Raw genomic sequence first — 15,489 nt, 5'->3', positions numbered from 1 at the left:
TAGTCACACAGTCTGCCATCTCCAAAACATGCTGCTACTGTCATTGAACCTGCACCTGTCCTTTAGTGCTAGACGAATTCATCATCCAGTGAAATACCATTTTCTTTTTCTGAATTCTAGAAAGTTACTTTATGTTAAACCCAAACCTGGGTACCTTAGCACTTATCCCAACCAAACCTAGAGGCTAATCTCCCTTCATTCTGATGGTTCATCAATAGCTAAAATCATGATGCTTCTGTCCATGGAGAAGACAATAACAACCTGCTAAAAAAAAAAAATGGATTTCCAGAGTTACCAACATCAGGACCACCTTCCTGGCTATATGGTGTACTTGAAGTCCTCAGGGACTTAGCTGCAGAAGGCACTTCCTCTGGGACAGTTCCTTAAAACTTACCTCTGTCCATGAAGCAGGGAGGTAGTATGTAAGGAAGAACTGCTAGCTTCCTGGCCGGGGCCTGTACTAGGTTGTCAAGGCAACTGGTAGCATCATTTCAACACTTAGATGTTGTCATTTACTATGCCAGGTCTTGGGCTACCCTACAGCTGTGCGCCCAGCAGAGACAGAGAATCACCCTCCAGAAGTCTTCAGGGACAGTTGACTCTTCTCTTTGCAGATGACATAGAAAGTCCATAAAGTTACTTTTTTTTTAAGTCAAGCAAAGCAAAGAGAATTTAAATTTATTATAGTTTAAAAGAAAACCCCCAGAGCAATCAAGCTATAACCCTTACCAGAAGATGGAAACGGAGAAGGCAAAAAGGTCATGTTTGGAGTTTGAGTTAAATCATCTGCACGGAGGTCAGACACACGGTGGACCAGCAGCTACACGGTGGGAAGGGGACTTTAGGGAAAGAGTAAGGAAGCCCAGAGTAGCAGAGAAATCATTCTTAGACTCTGTCCAGAGTCAGAAAGAGACAAAAAAGAAGAAAGAAGAAAAGCAGAGCCCCATGGCATCTCTAGGCCCCTTCTGGCCCAGCGAGTTCACTTGAATTTATGCTCCAGCAGGAGTAAATCCCACCCATCTGAGACCTCAGAGCTGTGGAAGCTCTACAGTTTCCAGAGACAGAATATGCCAGTGAATGGGCAGGAATTAAAAGGACAGGAGCAGAGGTACTGAGCAGCATCTGGGGTTGGCAGTGGTCTGGGCCTTTGACTGTATGGCCTCTCCCATGGAGCAGTCATAGAAATTTAGAGCCAATGAAACATCTCAAATCACAACTTCCTCCTTATAGATAAGGAAACAAGCTCAGAGAGTGAGTGTCCACATCAGGACATACAGTAACATACATGCAAAGGAATTTTGACTTTCCACTTCAAGTGGCTTAAGTATCACACTGAACATAAACTGTGCGCTAACAAGTACAGCAGGCCCACCATACTGGATCTCCAAGGCCAGGAGACCACCGTAAACGCTCATCCTCCAGCATTACTTGTTCATCTAGAACCTTGATTTGGATCACTGAGTCACCAGGATCTCTTTCTGCCTGACATTCTGTGGTAGTTTCTGGGCTTGGGCCCTCCAGGAATCATTTCCCTTACTTTGCAGAGGGGTTTCATCCAATGTCAACAGAAGTAAAAGGTATATACACATATGCTAATTGCTTCTTTTACTGACACAAGAGAAAGAATTTTGAGAATAGAATTGAAAGTAGAATCAGACAATGGCTCTGCAATTCGTGATGGGTGTTAGTAACACAGAAGGTGTCCCAGATTCCCAAGAAGCATGCTGGCATGTCTCAGGAGCTGGGAAACTTTTTCCTGCTCCAACTCCATAAAGACCTTCCCTAACCCCCAACCATGGCCTTGTCAATGCTAATACCACATCACATCCCTGTGAGGTTGTTACCAAGTCCCCTTTACTCCAGTGCCCGGAGGGTGGTGGGTATTTACCGTGTTCTTAATGACTGATAAACTGAAGGGTGTCTATGGAGACAGGCAGCAGAACAGATATGCTTGGGAACACCTTGCTTCAGCTTATCTTGTTACTCGGACACACCTCCTTTTTTACATTTAAAGGAAAGGGAAGGATTAGTATTTTCAGAACTATTCTGTAAAACACTGTTCATTTGTATGTGTGGTTTTTTTAATGTTTCTCATAAAAAGTCTCCTTAGGTGATGTGGGTATGTAGTCTACTACAGCTCCCTTTGGGAACTCAACGTGGACCATAGAATTGTAAAGACTCAGAAATCCTACAGTGGAGACATCTGCTTGATTTCATTTAACCAACTTCCTCCAACATTACTGTCTCCCTCCTCTACAGATCTAAAGAACTAGTGTTCCAAAGCACACATCTTGGGAAATACTGAATTAGATGATTCTTAATGACTCTTTAAACTACTCTCTCACCTAGAGATAAGGTAGTTGGTAAGTGAAGATTGTGGACTTTAGAATCATATAAAACTGGGCTTAAATCTTGACTCTGCGTTTTAATGCTTGTGTGACCTTGGGCAAGTCCCTTAAGTTTTCTTACCTATACTTCCTTATCTGTGAGGTGAGCCCGATGCTGTGTACCTGTTGGGATTGTAAGCTATTGAGAGTGTTAAGATAACAGACTCAAAGTATCTGTAACAGTCTAGGCCTGACATAGTCCAGGCCTGTAATAAACACTAATTACTTTGCCTCATTACTCCTACACCTTCCCCCTTGGGCAAGTCCCTTAAGTTTTCTTACCTATACTTCCTTATCTGTGAGGTGAGCCCGATGCTGTGTACCTGTTGGGATTGTAAGCTATTGAGAGTGTTAAGATAACAGACTCAAAGTATCTGTAACAGTCTAGGCCTGGCATAGTCCAGGCCTGTAATAAACACTAACTACTTTGCCTCATTACTCCTACACCTTCCCTACCGCGGGTACTTAGCTATTCAGCTGTTAGCAGGGGAGAATACAGCAGAAGGCCAGGGCAAAGCCAGGACTTCACACGGCCCTTACACTGCTCTCTTGGATCCGTGGACCACATCCTAGTAAGTGCTTGGTAGGGAGACCAAGGCAAAAGGGTCGAGGAGCGGAGAATCTTGCCTTTGTCTGCCAAGCAAATGAGTTCTCTGTGCTAGGCAACTAGGTGCTATTGGTGATTCAGAGAAATTGCAAGAATGCTTTCCGTTTGTTTCAGGATGAATGCCTGTGATCTACTACTTAAGGTAGCAAACCTAGTCTCAAGACCCCACTTCTAGGCAAAGTCTTGTGCCCAGGCAGGAAGCAAACATGAGGAGGGAGTTGGGAAGGGTTAAGAAGGCTTCTAGATGCCCTGGGCACACCACAGTCACAGCAGGAGCTGCCCCTGGAGCACAGCCACGACTTGACAAACAGATCAAGCACCGACTTTGTGCCAGACACGGCTGTTGTGTGGAAGGAAACGAGTCTGCCAAGGAGGGAAGGACAGATGCTAGGGCTTCGCTCTGTGGGGACTGAACAAGTGAGCTCCGTTCTTAAAAGAAATGACTCTGCAGACCAATCTCACCTCTGTGTGCGCCTCTGTTCTCCCTCCCTCCTCACTGTAGGGCGCTTAGAAGAATGAGAACAGGCCTTGGAGACAAAAGTAGTTTCAAGTCTTCCTCCGTTCTTTCTGCCTTTGTATTGATGGGCAAGTTACCTAACCTCCTGAAGAGCCTTAGTTTCTTTGTATGTGGATAATAATAATAATCCCTGCCTTGTGGAATAGTTGCAGGGATTAAATGAATTGTTGTTTATGGGCCCCATAGAAATTGTGACACATGAAACTCTCACATGGAGATTCTTTTTAATCCCAATAGTAACATGTCTATTTTCATATGCCTTAGCAAATAACTAACATAGCAAACCTTTTATGGATGTTATTAATTGGGGCAAGGCTAACGTATGTATGTAGGTTAAAGAAGAAAAAGAAAATAATTGAATTGAAGGAAAATATCTGTAAATAACGACACAACAGGTATGCAAATATGACACAGTTCTGACGAAGTCTGCAGAACTGAATCTGTGCCAATGCAGACATGGGCTGGCACGTGGCAGAAGGCCGTTCTTCCCTTCTGCCCTTCAATTCCCAGGAAAGGGAGAGAAGAGGAGGAGGAAACAAGAGTGCGTGTATGTCCACTTCAGCCTCGCCCTTCCTGCTCAGGCTCCCATGTGTATGAACTGTCTCATTACTTCCATTTTCCCCACCTATCAGGATGTTCCTCTTTCCTGAGTTCTCTCATCAAATGAGGAGTTTGTTAAGTTCTAGCCACTTGTACAGAACAGCACTCTCCATCCCCCATCTCCAGTACATCTTCTGGAGAGTTTCAGGTGCTGAGTACTCTAACAGGAGGAAGAGAAGAAGAGAGTGAAAAGAGAGAGAGAGGAGAGAGAGAGATTCTTGGGACAGCAGAGTCAGATCATGAGTATCATTTCCTTTACTTTTCTCTTTGTTTTGTCGGAGAATGGGAACCCACGGAGAGGCATCGACTTGCTCAAGGAAACAGAGTATCTAAACTTGGATGTCTCAGTTCTTGGTCCCATTCTTTATTTTCTGTAGTAGTAAGGGACCGCTAGCCCTAGAAGGACCAAAGTAGGTCTCCTTTAAAGTGAGTTCAAAACAAAACTAAAACAAAACTAAACCACAGGCTAAAAAATTAAAATCAGGCCCTGTTAGGTGAGGCCCCAGCCCTCAATGACATAGAGAAATGAGCACTGGAGTAGAGTCTGCTGCCTGGTGTAGCTTTGCTGTATGAACTGGAAGAGAACAGGGTAGGACATGACTAAGAAGTACAGGCTCTTGCTGTTCCCTCTGAGGATTAGCATATTTCCTTAGATCGTTAGATAAATATTTTTCCATTTGCTATATGGCCTTAGAACATGTTCCAGGTTGTCATATTGAAGCAACTCGAGGGAACGAGTCATCCTTCCTATATAAATTTCAGTGGCATAGTGGTGATTGTGCTGAGGAACCTGTTGAATTTCTACTTCATACCTCTCATGTTGTGATTTTGTTCTCTTGTCTTTCTTCTATTCATGTTCTTATTGTTTGAAAAGACAATAAATGTATGACAGACACTGTGCATCACCAAGCCTATGCCCCCTCTCGCCATTATGACTAATAAAATCTTAATTTTGCCTGGGATAATAGCACATCTAGCAAGACAACTCTATTTCTCAGCCTCCCTTGGAGCTAGAGGGAAGAAAGCTCTTTACAAGGACCATGATAAGCTGGCAATACTCTTTGCCCTTCTGCCGCATTGCCTAAAACACCTAGAAGTGCAGCAACAGTCTGTAAACTTGAGGTCATCTAGAGTCACAGTTGAGGATGGTTTTTCGGAAGCAATCCTTATAACTCTGTACCAGCACTGGACAGCCTGTCTAAACTTTCATTTACAAGAAAGATAAAACTGTTTGTGTGATTAAATTCCATTCATGAGGGCTCTGTGACATGAAGTCAAATAAAATAGTCCAACTAAACTAAGCAAGCATACACTTCCAGCACTTGGGAAGCAGGGACAGTGAGTTCCAATCCAGCTTGGGCTATTTAATGAGACTGCCTTGAATAACCAAGGGCTAGCAATGTAGCTCGGTGGTAAAGCATTTGCCTAGCATGTGCAAAGTCCTGGGCTTAATCTTCAGCACCACAAAACAAGTAAACAATGGCTATCATTTTCTAAATCATCAGGTTTCTAAGTCCCCTCCCCAGAAAAAGCCACAGTTAGCATCTTTTAAGTCTTTTTAGACGTTGTCAAACTATATGCAAGCTTAACTACATCTGTGTCTATTTTTTTTCCAGGCTCTTAATTTGAATGTAAAATTCTAAAACTTAAGAGTGGGATGGGGATGTGAAACACATAATGATCCTCTTGTTTTGAGATTCTCACTAAGAATCAGAAATGGGTGGAGGTGGCTACGCTCATTGACAATCACTGTGTCTATCAAAATGAGAGACAGTGCTAATGGGTATCTAGAAGATGAGATAACATGATGTGATAGCTGAGGAAAAATCTAACACCTCCTGATTTAAACCAAACCCTGCATCTCCCAAGATCTCCAAATGAGTTAGAGACAATCCCCAGGTAGCCAACACAAGGCTCCAATTTTACCCAGATGCAGTTGTTGAGGACACAGATCTGAGCTGGAGGAAGTGCCCCAGTCACTGTGCTGCTGGGAAGGTCAAGAGAAGCTAAGTGCTGGGGGGTTGTGGGAAGCAGACAAGGAATTTCTTACTCTGTATTGTAATTGACTCAAATGAATAATTCCATTTTTCTCTCTTGTTCTTTCAGCATGAGCCCATAAATATTGCCACACTGTGTAAAGAAAGCCTTGTTTGAACTTTCCAGACTTTGTGTATGCCAGAGAAGTGAGCAAAGCTATTTGACCAAGCATCCCCCCACTTCCTGTTGTCCAGACTGTCTTCCAGTAGACAGAGTTATAATCTCATTTACAAGCCACTTTTCTGGTTTAAAGTTATTAGTATCCTTGCTATGAAGATCTGTGTTATGCCAGGACAAGCCTTAGCCCTCTGAAATTTATAGCTCTCTTTATGGATGAATGAAACTAAGACCTAAATATGCTGCTCAGGTAATCCCCTTCTTTGTTCTTGAGAATTAAAGAACCTTTAGTATTGGATCAATCTGATGAAGGCTACTATTCCTAATTAAATCCAATCAGTAGATAATAGCTTTCTAAATTATAAAATAATTCACTGGCTGGGGATGCAGCTCAATGGTAGAAAGCTTGTCTAGCAAGAACTTGGATTCAATGCTTAGTACAAAAAATTCACTAATTAAAGTTCTTTAGTGACAAATTCACTAAATTATTACCATATATTATTTGCACAGAGTTTCATCATGACATTTTCATATACACATACAACATACTTTGATCATATTCATCCTCTTCACTCTCTCTGTGCCATCCCAGTGGTTTATCACTCTTCCCAAATAAGATCCCTTATATTTTCATATCTTCAAAAATATGGATTCTGCATATGAGAGAAAAATGCTCTATTTGTCTTTCTGAATCTGGTTTATTTCATTTAATATATTGACCTCCAGTTTTATTCACTCTCATGCAAATATAATTTCATTCTTATATATGACTGAATAAAACTCCATTGTGTATATGTATACACCACCTTTTCTTTATCCATTCATCTAGGAATGGGTATCGATTGTGTAACTTGGCTACTGTAAATAGTACTGCAATGAACATGCATGTGCAGGTATCTCTATTGTGTACAGGTTTTGATTCCTTCAGGTGTGTACCCAAGAGTGATACAGTAGAGGCGTTCATTTCTACTTAGCTCATTCATAAGATCAAATGAGAATGCACATTCTATCCTTTGTACTTCTTCATGGTGGCTTATTTCAAAATCTATTGATGATCTTAATCATCATGGTGGGTAGGTCTCGAAAGCGGCTGAAGGGAAGAGCCATCAGGCCCCTTTAATGTGCTTTTGGATGTTTTCAGACTTTGTTTCTTCTTGCCTTTTCTCTGGTGAGAATGTCTTTTCTTCTAATTTCTGTTAATTAATATCTTTTTTCTTTTTAAAAAATTTTATTGAGCTTTTGTACATTTCATATAATAGTTCTTAATCAAATTTAGGCCCCCTCCTCTATCCATAATCCCCCAATCTCCCATCCGGACCTCATGTATTCCTCCATACAATTAAGTCCCATCCTAGAATGGGTGAAATATTTTCTTTCTCATGAATCTTTTCTATATTCAGTAAAGGAAGCATACTGAGCCCTGTTATGTGCTTGATTTGTATGCATTTTATTCTTCTCTCCCCTTATAAGCTGTCATTTCGTTGAAAGCAAGACCCTATTTCATTAATCTTTTATCATAAAAAGGAAAAAAAAAACTTACTTTTCTTTTGTGTTACATAATTTCTGCGCATTTATTACAGGCGCTAGAGAACACAGCAGAACAACAGCAGGATTTCCTAATATGTCTTTTGTTATATGACAGTCTAGACATCTAAAATTTCTGTATCTGATAAAGGCATATTAGGTCGCTCCAAACTCATGGTTACATAGACTGCCCTGGTTAACCTGGGTGGGCCAAAAAACAAAACAGAGACATGAATGTGGAAAGGAATTTGTAGGGAAGAGGAGGGGAGATTGACAGGGGTAAGAGGGAGATGAGAGAGGGTAGGATGAGAGTAATTGGAATGCATATATACATGTATGAAATTGCCAAATAGTAAGTTTAATTAACAAAAATTAGATCATACCATACTATAACTATATATGAAGGTGTTGGGGGGTTGTTGTTTGGTATTTTTGAAACAGGGTCTTACTCTGTATCCCAAACGAGCCTGGAACTTTCTGTAATTAAAGTAGTCTTCAAACTCATGCCAATCCTCCTGCCTTGTAATCATAAGTGCTATGATGATAGGCATTTTAATAGTCTACTTTTGATATTATAATACATAATTTTCTAATATAGTGATGCTTTAACATTTAAACAAGTTGTTTTTCTTATAAAAATATGTTTATTACAAAAACTGAGGGAAGCATAGAACTGTACCTGCTAACCCCAGCCCCTGCCACCTGAGAACCCTGCGGAGCCATACCTCAGAGGTAGCATAGCCCATTCAGAGACCACAGTCCTACCCCTAGAGAACCAGCAGAGTCATACAACTCCACAGGCTTCCTGACTACACACCCAGTTTCCTAAGATCTGCTATCCCGAACCTTTGGTTGACTAGAGCTTATTCAACATAGAGGAATTAGACTTGGAGGACTGCACCAGAAGGTAGCAGGAGAGAGGATCAGCAAGAGGTGTGTTGACCCTAGGTAATGTCTGTTCAGGCAGATAGCAGTGGACTCTCAAAAGACCAGGGATAAATCCTATAAACACCAATACAAGTTCCACAAGAGAAAGCAAGGTCTCAAGTCTTTTACAATGTAATCCTTTCCTGAGTATAGTACACCCCTACACTGAAAGAGGAAAGGTGATTTAGAAAAAGAGAAAGAAGAAGAATTGGACCACTCAGTGAAGGTCAATAAGAACTTTTTAAAAATGAACAGAACATGAGAGAGATTTGGGACACCACGAAAAGACCTAACATTTTAATTATGGACATAGATGGAGAAGAATACCATGGCAATGGTATAGAGAACATTGTCAATAAAATAATAGAAGAAAATTTTTCCAAACCTAGAGAAAGAGATGCCCATTCAAGTACAAAAGACTAACAAGAACACCAAATAGGACTACAAAATAAACTCCCTATGACACACTATAGTTAAAACATTAAAAAGAAAGGGTATTGGAAACTACAAGGGAGAAACTTCAAGTCACTTGCAAAGGCAAGCCCAACAGAACACTGTATGATTAGAAATGTTTAAAGCTAGAAAGGCCTGGAAAGATGTATTCCAAGTTCTAAAAGCCCACAACTGTCAACCTAGACTATTATGCCCAGTAAAACTATCCATTAAAATTGAAGGAGAAAACCAGGCATGGTGGCACATGCCTTTAACCACAGCACTTGGGAGGAAGAAGCAGGCAGAGTTCTATGAGTTTGAGGCCAACCTGGTCTATATAGTGAATTCCAAGACAACTGGGGTTACAGGGAGACCCTGTCTCAAAACAACAACAAAAATTGTGGGAGAAATAGAAACTTTCCATGGTAAAAAAAAACCAATGGATTTTATCCAAGTAAATGGATTTATGACCAGTAAGTGAGCTCTGCAGAGGATACCAGAAGGAATACTTCAATCTGAAGAGAAAATTAACATACCCAAGAGGGTTCAGGGAATAAATAATACCAGGAGAGTAAATCAAAAGGGGTCTAAGAAAACACTAAGAAAATCAGGATTTAATACACATCTCAATACTGAATCTTGATATTAATGGACTCAATGTCTCAATAAAAAGACATAGACTAGAAGATTGGATTAGAAAACAGGATCCATGCCAGGCATGGTGGCACACGCCTTTAATCCCAGCATTCAGGAGGCAGAAGCAGGCTGATCTCTGCGAGTTTAAGGCCAGCCTGGTCTACATAGTGAGTTCCAGGCCAGCTGGGGATACAGCTGTCTCAAAAGCACCAAAAAAAAAGGAGAAAAAAAAAAACAGGATCCATATTTTTGCTGCCTCCAAGAAACACACCTTAACATCAAGGGTAGACACCACCTTAGGGTAAAAGGATGGAAATAGTTATTCCAAACAAATGGAGCTAAGAAACAAGCATAATATGTGATAAAATAGACTTCAAAATTAGTCAGAAGAGATAAGGAGGATCACTTCATACTAATTAAGGAAAATCCACCAAAAGGATATTACAATTCTAAATATATATGTACCAAACACAGGTGTGCCCAATTTTATAAAAGAGATACTGTTAAATCTAAAATCACAGATTAACTCCAACACAGTGATAGTGGGTGACTTCAATACCTACCTCACTTTCACAATAGACAGGTCACTTGGCCAAAAATTAAACAAAGAAACATTTGAGTTGAATGGCATGAATCAAACAGACTTAACAGACTTCTACAGAGCATTCCACCCAAACACTAAAGAATATACATTCTTCTCAGTAGCCCATGGGACTTTCTCCAGAACTGACCACATATTAGGACACAAAGCAAGTCTCAACAAATGTAGGAGAACTGAAACAACATCCTCCATTTTGTATGATCACAATGGGATAAAACTGGATACCAACAGCAAGAGAAACCTAGACTGAGAATTATTGGAGACTGGTCGATACAGAGAGAGAGCATGCCTTACAGATGATCTCTAGATGGGCTGGCATAGACTCTGATGGATGAATTTACACTGAAGGACATTCTGAGTACAAATGCTTGACTGGTTGGGACTTAATGCATATGTCAGAATACATGAGGTCTGGTGGGGGGGTGGGGGGCATGGATGGGGAAGGAGGGCCTAAATTTGATTAAGAACTGTTGTTTGAGATTACAAAAGCTCAAAAAAATTTTTTAATTTATATTTCACTAAACTGGAAAAATCTAAAACAAATGGATGAGTTTCTAAATGTTTATGACATACCAAAGTTAAATCAAGATGAAGTCAATAATTTAAGCCTACCCATAAGAATAAATAAAGTAGAAGCAGCTATTTTAAACCTCCCAACTAGGGGTTAGAGAGATGGTACAGTAGTTAAGAGCACTGGCTGCCCTTGTAGAGGACCTGGGTTCAGCTCCCAGCACTCACATGATGGCTAACAACTGTCCTTAACTATAGATTCAGAAGATCTGGTACCATCTTCTCATCTCTGTGGGCATTACATGCACATGGTGCACTTATATACATGCAAATAAAACACTCATACATGTTTAAACAAACAAAAAACAAGCTTTAAAAATCCAGCTAAAAAAAGCTCAAGACCAATGGATTCAGACCTTCAAATAACTAACACCAATACTCTTTAAAGTATTCTGTAAAATAGAAAAAAAACATTTCCAAGTTCTTTTTACAAAGCCAATATCGCCTTGCTACAAAAACAACAACAAAAGGAAAATTTTAGGTCAATCCCTCTGATGAACATTGACGCAAAAATTCTCAATAAAGTACTTGCAAATCAAATTCAAGAACACATCAAAAAGATAATCCAGTATAAGCAAATTATCCTTATCCCAGGATGCAGACATGGTTCAACATATATACATTAATAACATAATCCACCACATAAATAGACTCAAGGACAGAAACCACAAGATTGTCTCATCGGATGTATAATGATTCTCTACAAATTTCTTTCCCACATTCACATCTCTTTGTTTTGTTTTGTGGCCCACCAAGGTTCACCAGGGCCATCTATGTAACCATGAGTTTGGAGCGACCTAATCTTGATATGTCTTTAACAAATATAAGAATTTTAAATGTCTAGAATGTGTAACGAAACACAAATTAGGGAAAAGGCCTTTGACAGAACTAACACCCCTTCATCATAAAAGTTCTGGAGAATCTAGTCATACAAAGAACATATCTCAGCATTATACAGGCAATATAAAACAAGCCCACAGCCAGCATCATCCTAAATGAGGAAAAATTCAAAGCATTTCCACCAAAATCGGGAATAAGACAAGGATGTCCATTCTCTCCATTCCTGCTCAATAAAGTGCTTGAAGTCTTAGTTATAGCAGTGAGACAAGCGAGGAAGGTGAAGAAGGCAGAAGGTGAAGAAGGCACAAATAGGAAAGGAAGAAATAAAAGTATCTCTGCATGCCGGGTGTGGTGGCACGCACCTTTAATCCCAGCACTCAGGAGGCAGAGGCAGGCAGATCTCTGTGAGTTCAAGGCCAGCCTGGTCTACATAGTGAGTTCCAGGACAGCTCGGGCTACAGGGAGACCCTGTCTCAAAAAGACCAGAAAGAAAAGTATCCCTGCTTGCAGATGATATGATTCTATACCCCAAACACAGAAAACTCCACCAAAAAATTCCTACAGCTGAAAAAGATATTCAGCAAAGTAGCAAGAAACAAAATTAACAGACAAAAATCTATAACCTTCCTGTATATCAACAAAAAACACACTAAAAGAAGTCCCATTCACAATAACCTAAAAACTAAAATATCTGGGAATAAATCTAACCAAAAAAGTGAAAGACTTGTACAATGAAAATTTTAAAATACTAAAGAAAGAAACCAAAGAGGATGTAAAGACTTCCCATGCTCATGGATTGGTAAGATCAATATTATCAAAATGGTCTTCTTACCAGAAACAATCTACAGATTCAACACAGTCCCAATCAAAATTCCAATGCAATTCTTGATTTCAAATTATACTACAGAGGTATGGTAATAAAAACAGCATGCTACTGGCATAGGAACAGACTAATGGCATAGAACTTAAGACCCAGAAATAAGTCCACACTCCTACAACCCTCTGATTTTTAGGAAAGCAATCAAAAGCACGCATTGGTGATATAACAGCATCTTTTTGAAAAAGTAGTGCTGGTCAAACTGCATACTGCTACATAGAAAAATGAAACTAGATCCTGATCTCATGCTTTGGACAAAACTCACTCTCAAATGGATCAAGGACCTCAAAATAAGATTTAATGCCTGGAACCCATTATTGGAAAAAGTAGTGGATAAACTTCAACTTATAGACACAGAAAAGTATTTCTGAACAGGACTCAAGAAACACAGGCATTAAAACCAATAACTGACAAATGGAACCTCATGAAACTGAAAGCTTCTGTACAACAAAGGACACCATCATCCAAGTGAAGAGACAGCCTACAGAATGGAAAAAACTTTAAACAGAGGGTTATGTCTAGAACACACAAAGAATAAAAAGCCAAGGAAACAATGCAATTAAAAACCAGGGCAGGAACAAAAGAGAGAGTTCTCAGAAGAAATACAAATGGCTGAGAAATGTTTTTAGTGTTCAACATCATTAGGCCGCCAGGGAAATGCAAATTAAAGCTATTTGGGATTTCATCTTACCCATCAGAATGGCTAAGATAAAAAACAAATGCTGGTGTGGATGTGGGGCAAGGGGAACAGTTATTCACTGCTGGTAGGAGTACAAGCTGTTCCTCAAAATCTAGAAGTAGATCTACCACATGATTTAGCCATAAACACTTTGGCATATACCTAGAGGAGTCTGTATCCAACTACATAGATGCTTGTTCATCCATGTTCATTGCTGCTCTAGTCACAATACCTAGGAAATGGAAGCCGTCTAGATGTCTTCTCACCTGATGAATGGGTAATGTAAATATTATATTATAATGAAAATGAAATTATGAAATCTGCAGCTAAATACATGAAGCTGGAAATAATCAACCTGAGTGAGGTAGTCCAGACCTAGAAAGGCAGATGTCACATGTTCTCTCATATGTGAACGCTAACATTGAATCTTTAGATATGTGCATTTACATTGGAGTACCCATAGAAGTCGGGAGAACGGTAAGGGGCCGTGGGGGTGGGGAGGCTAAGAGGGGAAAGATAGAATGCAAGAGTTACTAAGAAGGAATGGGGCATAACAAAGCAAGAAAGTATAAGTGGGTCTGGGAGATCAGGAGAGAAGAGGGAACTAACACTAGAGACTTTTGGAAAAGCCAAATGAAAACATACTATTACAGAATTTAAGTGGAGTTTTCTTTCAGTGGGGGACAGTACCTCTCGCAGAAATGATAGACTATTAAATAAAAAGCCCAGTGCCGAGCACTGATGAACTCTTTTGGAGCTGTTGATCAGTGGGGACCAAAAATCTTCAAACATTACAGACTGTTGCCTTCGCTCTTGGTCACCATCCAGAACTTGATAAGACCCTGTTGTTGGAGACACCACATGCTTGAATCGTAGACCATGAAGAAATAAAGCTTCATCCCTACTGGCTAGCTTTCCTTGTGCTAGAAAGTGCTATGCACAGTACTAGAGAAGAAAAATAATCATGAATGTTACCCAGCTGTGAACTCTGTCTGCTACAGTAATGACCAGTCTGGCAAGATATGCCCAATGCATAGGGGAGTAACCAACCACTTTCTGATTTGATTGAAGGTCTACTTCACAAGATAGAACATATGTCTGGTACTGTTAATGGGGCCAAGAAGTTGAGGCAAGTTAGGTCATAGGCCCTATTGTTATTTTTTCTGCTAAATAGACATAGTATTAAACCAACTACTAAAGACTTATCATATCCAGTGCACCAACTCTCATCAGAGAAGCTTCTTCTTGCAATCACAATCAATGGCGATTAACACAGAGACCCACAACTGATCAACATGCAAGAGAATCAGAGACTGCAGATTGTTCGGCCATCAATGTGACATCTATATCATGCCCCTCCTCCCAAGGTTCAGGAGTATTCTCAAAAGAAGAAAGGTTGTAAGAGCCAGAGACAGTGGATGACTATAGCAAGACAGTATTCTCTGGGCACAAGACAGTTGAACCAACAGCAGCCGTGACTGCATACACAAGACCTGCAAAGCTCTAGCTAGACAGAATCCCAGCATGGAAAGGGGAGGAAGTCAGGAAGTCCCATCCCTAGCTGAGGGCAATTGATGGCTGCTGGGAGAGGAAGAGTCAGTTTTCTTCAGGCATGCAGCCCCTGAGGCTACCCATGATTCAGGAGATGGCTGTACATGCATGCACATACTGGAATCACTAAATGAACTCTGTGGGTTTAAGAAAAGAAAAAAGAAGAGAGCACATGAAATTGGAGGGGGTTCGTGGTGGTGGAGATAAGAGAGGACTTGGAGAGGAGGCAATGGGGAGTGGACTTGATCAAAACACATTATGTGTATGTAAGAAATCCTCAATTTAAAAAAGATTAAAAGATATTATTAGCCATTTATATCTTGCATAGGTACAGTATATGCCATACATATTACACAACAAACTAAAATAATTAATTGTAAAATGAGACAATGTATCAAAATTTTTTAAATGCCAATTCAAAAAAAATAGATATAGAGAGGGACTGGACAGATGGCTCAGCAGTTAAGAGCACTGGCTGCTCTTGCAAATGAGCCAGCACCCACGTGGTAGTTTACACACGTTTGTAACTCCAGTTCTAGGGTATCCAGCACTTCCTTCTAACCTCTGTGGGCATTACATGCAAGGAT

This window comes from Nannospalax galili, unplaced genomic scaffold, assembly GCF_000622305.1.
Source record: "Nannospalax galili isolate Female #2095 unplaced genomic scaffold, S.galili_v1.0 scaffold707, whole genome shotgun sequence".
Classification (NCBI taxonomy): domain Eukaryota; kingdom Metazoa; phylum Chordata; class Mammalia; order Rodentia; family Spalacidae; genus Nannospalax; species Nannospalax galili.
Note: the sequence above shows the minus strand (reverse complement) of the source record.